Source organism: Apium graveolens, chromosome 1 (genome assembly GCF_009905375.1).
Source record: "Apium graveolens cultivar Ventura chromosome 1, ASM990537v1, whole genome shotgun sequence".
NCBI classification, from domain to species: Eukaryota; Viridiplantae; Streptophyta; class Magnoliopsida; order Apiales; family Apiaceae; genus Apium; species Apium graveolens.
Window position 1 is genome coordinate 109,734,214 of NC_133647.1, and position 12,893 is coordinate 109,747,106.

General features: G+C 30.5%; 1 long non-coding RNA gene across 2 annotated transcripts; it reads left to right on the forward strand.

Annotated features, from left to right (window-relative positions):
• Window positions 1-5,633: 5,633 nt before the first annotated feature.
• LOC141665673 (uncharacterized) lies at window positions 5,634-7,061 on the forward strand. Of its 2 annotated transcripts, none has more exons than XR_012552106.1 (3): window positions 5,634-5,763; window positions 5,882-6,031; window positions 6,891-7,061. It is a non-coding gene; the product is annotated as an uncharacterized LOC141665673 (long non-coding RNA). The 2 variants fall into 2 exon arrangements; XR_012552105.1 differs by having other exon boundaries at window positions 5,635-5,763; window positions 5,860-6,031.
• The last annotated feature ends 5,832 nt before the right edge of the window (window positions 7,062-12,893 follow it).

Sequence of the window (12,893 nt, forward strand, 5' to 3'; positions counted from 1 at the left end):
TTCTTTATGTTTCAATATATGGAGGTAAGTTTTTTATCCAAACTTTCTGATAATTTTGAAATTATAATTATATGTTTCAAAATTTGAAATTTAAATAATTACGCCTCGGCTCTACTTTATTGATTGAATTTTTTGTCAAGTACAATTATTTTGAAAAATTATGATTTTCAAATTAAGTAAGAAAATCAAAACTTTGAATCCATGTTCTGAACCGCTTTAGTATCGATGCATAAATCCAGAACTAATTATGACACCTCTCTACTGCATCCCGATTCTCAATTTCTGATGTCTTACTAATGGACGTAGTACTAACTTGTGGAAAATGTCACCAGTTTATACTTTATAGTGACTATTGAGTTTCTGGATCATGTCACCGATTTATTGTGTACTTAGTTTAGAGGGGTGGTTTAAAAATTACTCCCTCCGTCTCTCTCAAATATTTATGGAACGCGGAGTTTAAGAAAAATAATAAAATAGTGGAGGAAAGTTAAAAAAGTGAGTAAAGTAGTGGGCCCGATTAATATTATATGTATAAAGTTGGTATAGTGGAGAGAAGTAGTGGATGTAGGTATTTTAAAAATTATAAAAACCTTATCTTTTTTGGAAAGTTTTGAAATGTAAACAATTGGAAGGGACATCCAAAAAACGAAAGTGTAAACAAATGGGAGGGACAGAAGGAGTATCTTTTTGAACTTTATGAATTTCTGAAAATTGTTATTTTCTACATTTTATTTAAGTTATTGGACTTGACTCCCTAGTCTGCTCTGTTTGTTTACTTGCTGGACTTTTTAACTCCCTCTTTAATATTTCAGGCTCTCGGTGGAATTGTTGAAATTTTGAACAATTTATTTGAATTTTTTTTGGTCATTGCCTGTACAGTTAAAACCTTTTTAAAGTAATAAGGTTGAAATCAAGAAAAAATATTAATTTATTAAGTTTATTATTTTATGTGGAGCAAAAAATACACTGTTGTCCAATATGTTGCACTCGAGAAAAATATTATTTTAGCGAGGTTATTAATTTATTGATTATTACTTCGTCGAGGTTTAACTGCAATATTTTTTAGGGTTAAATATCAAAGTGGTCAATCAAGTTAATACCATATATTAATTTAATTATCAAACTTAATTGGGCATCATTTGAATCAGTTAAATCATAATAAATATGAAACATATATCTCAGATATGTGTTCGAGAATTAAAAATTATTTTATGGAATTCTATATATTTTTCTCGAATTCTATTACAATCAAATGAAAATGTATGAATTCTATTATTTTAGTTAATATAGTAAGAATTTTAAAAAATTATCTATTATTTATTTTTAATTTTGTAGAAATTTTCTTTATTTAAATAAAAATTATTAGTATATAAATTTTTAAAAATCTCTCTATGTCATCTAAAGTACTATGAATATTTAACTTTTCGTTTTGTTGTGATAGAATTTTAAAAAAATATTTAGAATTCCAAAAAATAATTTTTTATTCTCGTGCACATATTTTGAGGTATCTTTTTTAATATTAATAATTACTTTTTTAATATAAGTGAAATATTACATTCAGTTGAGTGAACACTTTGATATTTAACAGATATTTTTCATTATCTGTACTGCCTCTTATGTGTTTTAAGTCGTAAATGAGATTGTATTAGTCTTTGGAATGAGATTTTATAGATTTTTTTTTTGAAATTGTATCTTTGGCTCCAACTAACATTCCGAAAAAATGCTAATGTTACAATACTATTGGTTGATGTATTGAAATTATTTAGCTCAAATAATTGTAACTTATAACATAATATTAAAATGTTGTATACAAGTCATATATATATATTGTAACTTATAAGTTATCTAGATTTTTGCATAATTTTTTCATACAAGTTGATAATAAAAGTTGATAATATGTTTGGTAAATTATAACTTACAAGTTATTATACTTTTAGAACAAAATAAAATAAAAAGAGAAAATTTATCAAACATTATAATATATCTTAAAAATTTTGATTGTTTTAAATTAAAATTTGGGCCACAAATTATTTGAAGTTATTTTTGTATATATCCCAAAATATAAGGATAAATAAAAAATTATAAAAATACTACATCAGCCAAGATGATAAACAATTGCAGTATATAAAATGGTTAACGTACATTTATGATGAAAAATGATCATTCACTTTAATTGCCCCAGATGGTGCTTACACTATAACAAAATAGGCCAATTACGACGGCCAACTTACGACGGAAAAAAATGCGCGCCCAATTTACGACGGAAAAATGTAAAGCGTTGTAATTATTTACGACGAAACCCAAAACCGTCGTAAGTTTAGTATTTTATTAATAAAATTATGCACGACACGATTAAATAAAAATAAAAATAATTTGAAATTGCGACGATTTAAACATTTCGTCGTAAGTTAATTATTTTTATTAAAATTTTAAATTGAAATTGAATAAAAAAAATATTTTATCTAAATTTACAAAGAAATATTTGCGACGAAAAAAATCAGATCGTCAAATTTACGACGGAAATTAAAATTCGTCGTAAGTTATCAAAGTGGGAAATTTAAATTTTTCTCAAAAAAAATTTGGCGGGAAAATAAAAATAATTTGAACTTACGACGATGTGAACATTTCGTCGTAAGTTAAATATTTTTATTAAAACTTTAACTTGAAATTAAATTAAAAAATATTTCATCTCAATTTACGACGAAATATTTGTGACGGAAAATATTGGAACATCCAATTTACGAAGGAAATTAAAATTCGTCGTAAGTTATCAAACAGGGAAATTTAACTTTTTCCCCAAAATTTTGCCGGTAAATTTGACTTTTCTCAATTTTTTTGCAGATAATAATTTATGACAGATTCCATCGTAAACTAGCACATGATTTTTGATAATTTCAATTTTTAAAAAAGATTATTTCATGATCCAACCATATTAATTCCAACATTTATTTGTTTGGGTGACATTTCAAGAATTTCAGAAAAAATTAAATATTTTGATAAAATAATTTAATATGAAACATTGATTATATCACTAATATATATATATATATATATATATTTTTTTTTTCATCCATACGGCTGGATCGATGAAAAATATTTTTAAAATAATCGAAACTCAAATTCAGAACTAAACACTAGTTAATTGTACTAGTAGAACTAATACTTGATTGTTAAAATGACAAACCAAATAAATTTATTTTGATATGAAATTTTGGTTATATAACTAATATATATCTATTTACATCCATACGGTTGGATCGTTGAAAAATATTAGTAAAATAATCGAAACACCAATTTAGGATTAAACAGTAGTTAGTTGTACTAGTCAAACTGACGTTTGACTATTAAAATGGCAAACCAAATAAAACTATTTTGATATGAAATTTTGGTTACATGACTAATATATATATCTATTGACATCCATACGGTTGGATCGTTGACAAATAATTTTAAAATAATCGAAACACTAATTCAAGATTAAATACTAGTTAGCTTTACTAGTCAAACTGATGCTTGACTGTTAAAATGTCAAATCAAATAAAATTATTATGATATGAAATTTTGGTTATATCAATAATATATATCTATTGACATCCGTACGGTTGTACCGTTGAAAAATATTTTTAAAATAATTGAACACTAATTTAGGATTCAACACTAGTTAGCTGTACTAGTCAAACTGTTGCTTGACTGTTAAAATGTCAAACCAAATAAAATTATTTTGATATGACATTTTGGTTATATCATTAATATATATATATATATATATTGACATCCATACGGTTGGATCATTGAAAAATATTTTTAAAATAATCGATATACAAATTCAGGACTAAACACCAATTAGTTGTATAAGTCACATTCATGCATGACTGTTAAAATGTCAAACCAAATATAATTATTATGATATAAATTTTTTGTTATATCACTAATATATATATCTTTTGACATCCATATAGTTGGATCGTTGAAAAATATTTTTAAAATAATCGAAACACTAATTAAGGATTCAACAGTAGTTAGCTGTAATAGTCAAACTGATGGTTTACTGTTAAAATGTCAAACCAAATAAAATTATTATGATATAAAATTTTGGTTATATCACTAACATATATATCTATTGACATCCATACGGTTGGATCGTTGAAAAATATTTTTAAAATAATCGAAACACTAATTCACGATTCAACACTAGTTAGTTTAACTAGTCAAACTGTTGCTTGACTGTTAAAATGTCAAATCAAATAAAATTATTATGATATTAAATTTTGGTTATATCACTAATATATATATCTATTGACATCCATACGGTTGGATCGTTGAAAAATATTTTTAAAAAAATCGAAACACTAATTCAAGATTCAACACTAGTTAGGTGTACTAGTCAAACTGATGTTTGACTGTTAAAATGTCAAACCAAATAAAATTATTTTGATATGAAATTTTGGTTATATCACTAATATATATATCTATTGACATCCATATGGTTCGATCGTTGAAAAATATTTTTTTAAAATAATAGAAACACTAATTCAAGATTCGACACTAGTTAGCTGTACTAGTCAAACTGATGATTGACTGTTAAAATGTCAAACCAAATAAAATTATTTTGATATGAAATTTTGGTTATATCACTAATATATAAATATATTGACATCCATACGGTTGGATCGTTAAAAAAATATTTTTTAAATAATTGAAACACCAATTCAGAACTAAACATTAGTTAGTTGTACTAGTCAAATTCATGCTTGAGTGTTAAAATGACAAACCAAATAAAATTAGTTTGATATGAAATTTTAGTTATATCACTAATATATATATATATATATATATATATTTACATCTATACGGTTGGATTGTTCAAAAATATTTTTAAAATAATCGAAACACAAATTCAGGATTAAACACTAGTTAGCTGTACTAGTCAAACTCATGCTTAACTGTTAAAATGGCAAACCAAATATACTTATTTTGTTATGAAATTTTGGTTATATAACTAATATATATCTATTTACATACGTACGGTTGGATCAGTCATAAATATTTTTTAGAAAATTGAAACATCAAACACGGATAAGTAGCATTAGTTAAATCATTGGTTGACTGTTAAAATAGCAAATCAAATAAATTAATTTTTTTCTGAAAATTTTGTCATATCACCAATATACACAGTTCTTGACATCCGTACGGTTGGATCATTTATAAATATTTTTAAAAACCAAAATATTGATAGAGAACTTGACACTAGTAAGTAGTTTTAGTCGAATCATCGAAATATATACATCTGTTGTTTTTTGAGTATCTAATCATATAGATGTCAATATTTTATTTTTTTAAGTAATATTTTGTTTTACTAAATTAATAATATGTTGTAATTTTAATGTAAAAGAAAAATTTAAGTATTACTTTGAGTCCTAAATAAATAAATAATCTAAAAGTGATAAATACATTTTTAAATAAATAAAATCTTATAGATAAATGAGTTAGCTATTTAAATATTATTTAAGATATTTTGTTTAATATATTTATATAATTTTTTTGACGGGCCGCCTATTCATTTTTTCACAAAATCCTGTTTTTGATTAACCCCTCTTTGTCTCTCTCCCTCTTCCAACTCCCTCTCTCTTCCTCTCTCTCTCCTAACTCTTATTCTCTCCCTCTCGTTACTTTAAGTACAGATCTAGTTTTGGAGTCTTCAAATTAATTGATTTCAGCTTCTCTGGACACGGTTGTGTGTCAAATTTGAAAGCTTTAATTAAGGTTTCTTCAAATTTGGGTTCTAGATTTCAATTAGGGTTCAAATCAAAGTTTCTCTACTTAAACTCGACTTATTATGTTCTCTCTCTTTCGTTTCAGGTCCTCTTCAATTGATTTTCAGGGAAGTGGAGGAGGGGGATTGTCTCCTGGGAAGTTGAGGAGTTTGTTGATGGGAGTTGAGAAGTTGAGAAAATAAGGAAGGCCTCAAGAAGATGAAGAAATGGATTCTAATTTTGACTTGAGATCTCAAGATTTTAGATCCATGACAATGGTATTTTACACACACAAAAAATATTTTTTGTTTTTGTGATTTCTGGATTTTTAACTTTATGAAATAATGGTATTTAAGTGTTTTTGATATAAGTGGAAAGTGTGGTAGTATCAATGACGACAAAATAACAACTAGATCGATGAAGTGGAAAGTGTGTTGTATTGTATTAGAACAGGTAGCTTGCTTTGCTTTTATATGACTAACAGGTAGAAGTGGAAAGTGTGGTAGTATCAATAATTTCAAGTTTTTTGACGGGGTAATCGATGATGGGAGCATAATAAATGTTACTCCTATAAGATAAAGCAATCTATGAAATAGCAAGTTTAATATAAATGCCGTGGTGCTGATTTTTAGTCACAAGTTTAATATCAAAGTATGAGTCCTAAATAGAATTGATCTGTATTTCAAATTTAATTGTTGTTATTGAGGAGAGTTTGCTAAGAGTAGAAATTTGCTCTTATTAGATCGGAATAGTTGTTGAAGCAAATTGAATAAGGGTTTTAATATGCCACATTTCTCCATCTCTATGTGTATATATGTACATGTAATTGTGCTAATTATAATTGTCTAGCAGTGAAGTTATATTGTTGCATAGAGTATGGTTTATTAGCCATTTGCTGGTTTTTAGATCGGAATTTAACGCTAGTAGTAAAGTTCGGGTTTTGATGTGGGGGTTCATCCATTGCATCAAATTCAAATATTTCTGAAAAGTTCACGCCAGAATTTTAATCAGATAACAAGGCTAATAATGTTAAACTAGTCAAGGAATAGGATATTAAGTTCCATGCTTGAGACATTTTCTTTTCCCCTGTAGCAATTCCAAGTAACACCAGAGTAACATGCCAATTGTTGAATACAGAAACCAGAAACATACCGTTCCACAGAGGATCAGATTTCTGGAACTTGATTGAGCTGGTTTTAGTCCTACCATTGCCGCTAAACACTACATAAACATCAGAGAACCCAGTTGACTCAACAGTGGCCAAGTTGTTCCCTTCAAGCAAGGCAACGGTTAGTAACCACCCTTCCCCCTGTGCTTTAACTCTATGGTCACTGCCTATGTTTTTAATTATGAAATGATGAGATAAGTTAACAGAAAAAGATTGATGCAATAACACAATAAATTGTATGGCTAAATACAAACAAATATTATCTAGTTGGATTGGATGAGAAGTAGTAGGAATCAATAAGAACGTAGAAAGTACAAAAATATGTATCTCTTGATTTAATTTAGGTTAGAAACGCAAAATCTAGATATGTATAGCATGTTGGCAGTACCAAACTCAAATTATCAGTATCATACCACAGTTAAATATATACGAGACTGTACTTACTAAATCACCTGGTTCTTAGCAGGAGAGTAAACATTTTACTTCAAATTAATTGCAAAATTGACTTGAAGAACATACATACTTTAGATAAATACCTCTCTTAACCCTGGCATGCATAAAACGTGATACAAGTGCCAGCACCTATTGACCTTGAAGAACTAATATAAAACATGCAATAACTTCCCCAACAGAATCTGGCAAGTCCAACCCAACAAATCTAAGCCCTTGAACTGTGTTAGACATGGTTAAGCAGAGGTGCAAAAGCAGATAAAACCCCATAAAAATGGTAGATGTTGTCGTAAAATTAGAAAAATACTGGATACCCAGTTTCCAGAGTCCGACTGTGGCTCCACCTGTAGTGATGCTAAAACTTGTTCCTTGTCGGAAGCAATGTCTGTTAGAAACGTGAATGGGCTAACTCTAATATTTAAAACACCTGCTGCTATGTATGTATAATTATTTTTTTTTAAAACAGATAAAGCACACTTTTTATATATAAATAAAAACTACAGCTTTTGTTTTGTTTACAACACTAAGGCTACGGCCTTGTTTCTTTCTTTCAAGAGTTATGACTCTTTTTTTTCCCCCTGATGTTTTCAAATTTTTGTCGTAATGCTATATTCCTGGGTATGTCTATTTATAGTGTACAAACTTCTTATGTCATTGCTTACATATTATTTTAACTAGAAAACATGCAGCCTACCTTATATCTAGCATTCAAACTTGACTCTTCCAACTAGTAGCTCAATGATAAAACCCAGCCTTTCATTTTAACAGCTGTTGCATACCAACGCCATACAACTCCCTGATTCTTAGGAAGACTTCTGTGTATTTCTTATGTGAATAGTTGACCATGCATGCATAACAAATTATTGCACCGAGCTGCCTACATTTTTCCTGGATGAAGATTTGCACTACATTTATTCTTTTGTTTTATTCATTAACTATGCATCTGGAAGAGTTTGACATTCTAACACTCCCCCTCAAACTCGATTTTGCATTCCGAGCTTCTGCTTCATTTTTCCAAACATATTTGGCTTCAATGGCTTTGTAAATATATCCGCTAAATTTTCTTCTGTCCTGCAGTGCACCAATTCCACGATTTTATCATTCACCTGTTCTAGAAGAAAATGATATTTAATATTGATGTGCTTGCTTCGACTGTGGGACACTGGATTTTTTACGAGTGAAATAGCGGCTTTATTATCCATGTAAATTGTAACCGGACCTTCCTCTGCAAGATTTAACTCGCCCAATATGTAGCCTAGCCACATAGCCTGACATACGCATGCTGCTGCTGCCATGTATTCTGCCTCACATGTTGAGAGGGCAACTGTCTGCTGCTTCTTTGATGAACATGAAAAAATTGCAGAACCAATGTGAAAAGCATAACCCGAAGTGCTTTTCCCGTCATTCAAGTCACCACCATAATCACTGTCTGAGTAGCCTACTAATTTTGAATTTTGAGAATGCGTTTAAAATAGACCATGATCAAGTGTACCTTTTATGTACCTCAAGATTCTTTTAGCTGCCATGAAGTGATCTTGCTTCGGTTTTTCCATGTACCTACTAACTATTCCAACTGCATACATAATATCTGGACGAGTGAAAGTTAGGTACCTCAGACTTCCAACCAAACTTTTGAACAATGTCGGATTTACCGACTCCCTCGTTGAATCAATTCTAAGCTTTATGCTTGCTTCTGCTGGCGTGCTCACTGGCTTGCATTCCTCCATTCTGAACTTCTTTAAAATCTGCTCTGCATATTTTTTCTGAGACATAAAAATCCCGTCTTTGTTTTGCTTCACCTCGACTCCAAGAAAGTATGACATTTGACCAATATCTGTCATCTCAAATTCATTAGTCATAACTTTCTTAAAATCATCAAACATACTAGGATTGTTTCCAGTAAAGATCATGTCATCCACATATAAGCAAACGATCATAATATCTCCCCCTGAATTTGTTTTCGTGTGAAGAGCATGCTCATATGGACTCTTCACAAAACCATTTTTCTGAAAATACTCATCAACCCTTGTATTCCACGCTCTCGGTGCCTGTTTTAGGCCGTATAAAGCTTTCTTTGGCCGGTAGACTTTACTTGGAAGAATTAGGAGATTTAGCATTGTATTGGTGCTAAATTGGTGCTACGAATATATCTAGGAAGTTTGCTCGTGGATCGCCATCTTAAATCAACAAGAAAAATAGAAATCAAAGTTTTTGCCAGAAGGTCAGCGCGCCCACGCTATATTAGCATGCGGCCGCGCCAGAGAAACAGAATGTTAGTGCGCCCGCGCTGGTGAAGCGCGCGGCCGCGCCAGGTCGGGTTTCAAGAATCCTGTTTTGAATAGAAGATTGATTTCTGGACTTCTCTGCTGATCAGGGCTGCTATATAATGATAACTTAAGGTCAATTTTCAGATCAAGACGTACCAGAGCTTAAGGAGAAGATGTAATAAGACCATATAACACAATTTAACCAAGGCGAAGAGGATCTAGTTTATCCTTATGATTCTTTGTTTTAAATTGTAATCTTGGATGCTAGTTTTCTTATTTGCTGAACCTATACTCTTATTTAACGTACCTTGATTTATTATTCGTATTTATAAAGACTTAGTTTATTATACCATGCTTTCATCGGAACCCACAGTGATGATGAGTTTCTACAACCCGATGCAACCTCGTATGTAGCAAAAAACTCGATTCAACTAGTTGCATATCTACTTGATATTGGTGATTTAGGTTGTACCGTATTTTTGCAAATACTTTTAGAATATAGGAAAATCGTTTAAAAACCCTTAAAGAGTTATTTTTTTCTAATTTCTCCAAAAAATTTGTCGATTTTTGTTTAAATTTTTTCGGCTCTATTTTGAATTTTATAAATCAAATTTTGACAATTTTACGGCCCATCACTATAAGAAAACAGGGTAAAACTAACCGGACATAACCGACCGACGTCGATTTGGTCACATTCAAACCGACCGACGTCAGTGGTCGGTTATATGCCAACTAAACGACACCGTATCGATGACGTGGCACACATAAAACCGACCATCCACCGGTGGTCGGTTTTAAAATTCGGTTTTAACCTATTTTTTTAATTTTATGCTATATGCCTCATTTCTTGATTTTGGGTAAAAAAATAAAAAGACACAAGTGATTGAGGATTGAAGTGGAGGAGTTTTAGAAAATTGTAAGTTCTTTTCATATTTTGTAATTAATGTGTGTGTGTTTATGTTGGTGTATGTATTAAATGTTGTTGTATGTATTTAATGTTTTTATTTTTTTATATAATGTTTGTTGTGAGAATTGAAATTTGGTAGTAGATAAGTTGTAAGTTAGTTTCATTTATTGTAATTATAGTGTGTGTGTGTGTTTTGAAATACATGAATAATTATGAGATTAATGATAAATTATTTGTTAAATATTTTTTTTTTAATTTTGAAAAATATTATTGTAGATGGAAACATTGATCGAAGTTGGATTGGTAATCAATTGTAAAGCGATAAAATTTCATTGACCCTGGAATATAGAATTGGTGTAGAAATTTTTTAAAATTTGCTAGCGAAAATGGAATGGAAGATGGTACAATGAAGTGTCCGTGTAAACGTTGTAAGAATTTGAATTGGTTAAAGATTTATGATGTTAGATTTCATTTGCTCGCTAAAGGGATGATTGAGGGTTATACCTTGTGAACGTCGCACAGTGAAAAAATAGGAAGAAAACATAGTCGAACATCACATCACCGTTATTGTGTTCGGGAACCTTCGAGAGTAGAAGAACCGGTAGATTTGAAGGCGATGTTATATGATTTAGTCGACGAAAATTATCAATTTTATTAAACTACGGATACGGGAACTATGAATGTAGAAGAATCTCCAAATGATAGTGCTAAAAAATTGTACGAGGTTATTATTAAAAATGGAGCACCTATTTATCCCGGCAATACAACGTACACAAGATTAAGCTTTACCACCAAATTATTGGAATTCAAAAATAACTCGTATTGTAGTAATTAAGCTTTTGATAGTTTGCTTAAACTTCTTACGGATGTGTTACAAAAAAAACATACATTACCTGTAAGTTGTTATGCAATGAAAAAAATTATGAAGGATTTGAGGGTTGAATATGAAAAATTGATTTAGGTGAGAATGATTGTATGTTATTTTATGGAGATGACAAGGATATAGTTGTGTGTGATATATTTGGTGAAGATCGTTATCAGGATGTTTCTAGGAAATATGGTAAAAAAATAGCAAAAAAATCTTAAGACACTTTCCTTTGATCCCTCCATTACAACGCTTATATATGTCGACACATACATCCGATCACATGAGATGGTACAAAAATAGAGATGTGAAAGATGGAGAATAAGTCATCCCACGGATGGAGAAGAGTGGAAAACTTTTGACCGTCGGTATCCTTCATTTGCTCAAGAGATTCGTAACATAAGGCTCAGTCTTGCGACCGATGGTTTCAACCCTTTTAGCCCTACCGGGAAAAAACATATAGTGTGTGGCCCGTGGTGATAGTTTTCTACAATCTTCCACCAACGATGTGTAGGAAAAAGCCTTATATGTTAAAGACTGATATAGATACAGGTCCAAATAGTTTTGGAAAAGATATAAACGTTTGTCTAAGGCCTCTCATCGATGAATTGAAGATATTGTGGAATATCGAGGTGAAGACATACGACCAATTTTTGAAATAAAATTTTACAATAAGAGCGGCTATTATGTGGACAATTAGTGACTATCCCGCTATGAGTATGATAAGTGGGTGGTCGGGCAAAGGAAGGATGGGATGTCAAGTGTGTCTTGGAAGCGTGCAAGGGTTTCAATTAAAATATTATGGAAAATGTAGTTTCTATGGCATGAACCAAATATTCCTTGAATCAAATGATCCACTCCTTCAAAAAAGTAATTTGTTTGATAATGAAGAAAGGAGATTGTTTCGTGGTCGTTTGTCTGGTGAGGGTGTTAAGGAATTGCTTGATGGTTTAGTTTTTCCACCACCCGGAAAGACTAATTCGAAGGCAAGGAGTGTCGGATGCGGGGAAGAGCATCATTGGACTCATGTCCCAATCTTTTACGAACTCCCGTATTGGTCATCATATAGTTTACGATATTCAATTGACATCATACATACGGAAAAAAATGTTTTTGAAAACATTTTTTTACAATTGTCAATGCGGTAAAGTCAAAAGACCATAAAAAAGCAAAAGCAGATTGCAAGCATTTTGGGTTGTTACCACATTTGTGGATCGATGAGAAAGGAAAGTCACCTAAAACACCTTATTCCCTTACTAGAAAACAACGTAAACTTTTGTGTGAATGGATTAGTTCACTAAAATTTCCGGATGGTTATTCCTCAAATATATCACGTTGTTGCAATATTGAGGAATGTACATTTCATGGATTCAAATCGCACAATTGTCACATTTTTCTTCAAAAATTATTGCCTCTCAGAATTCATGAACTTCTATTGACGCCTATTGCTATGCAATCACGACAATTTCTAACTTTTCCAAAA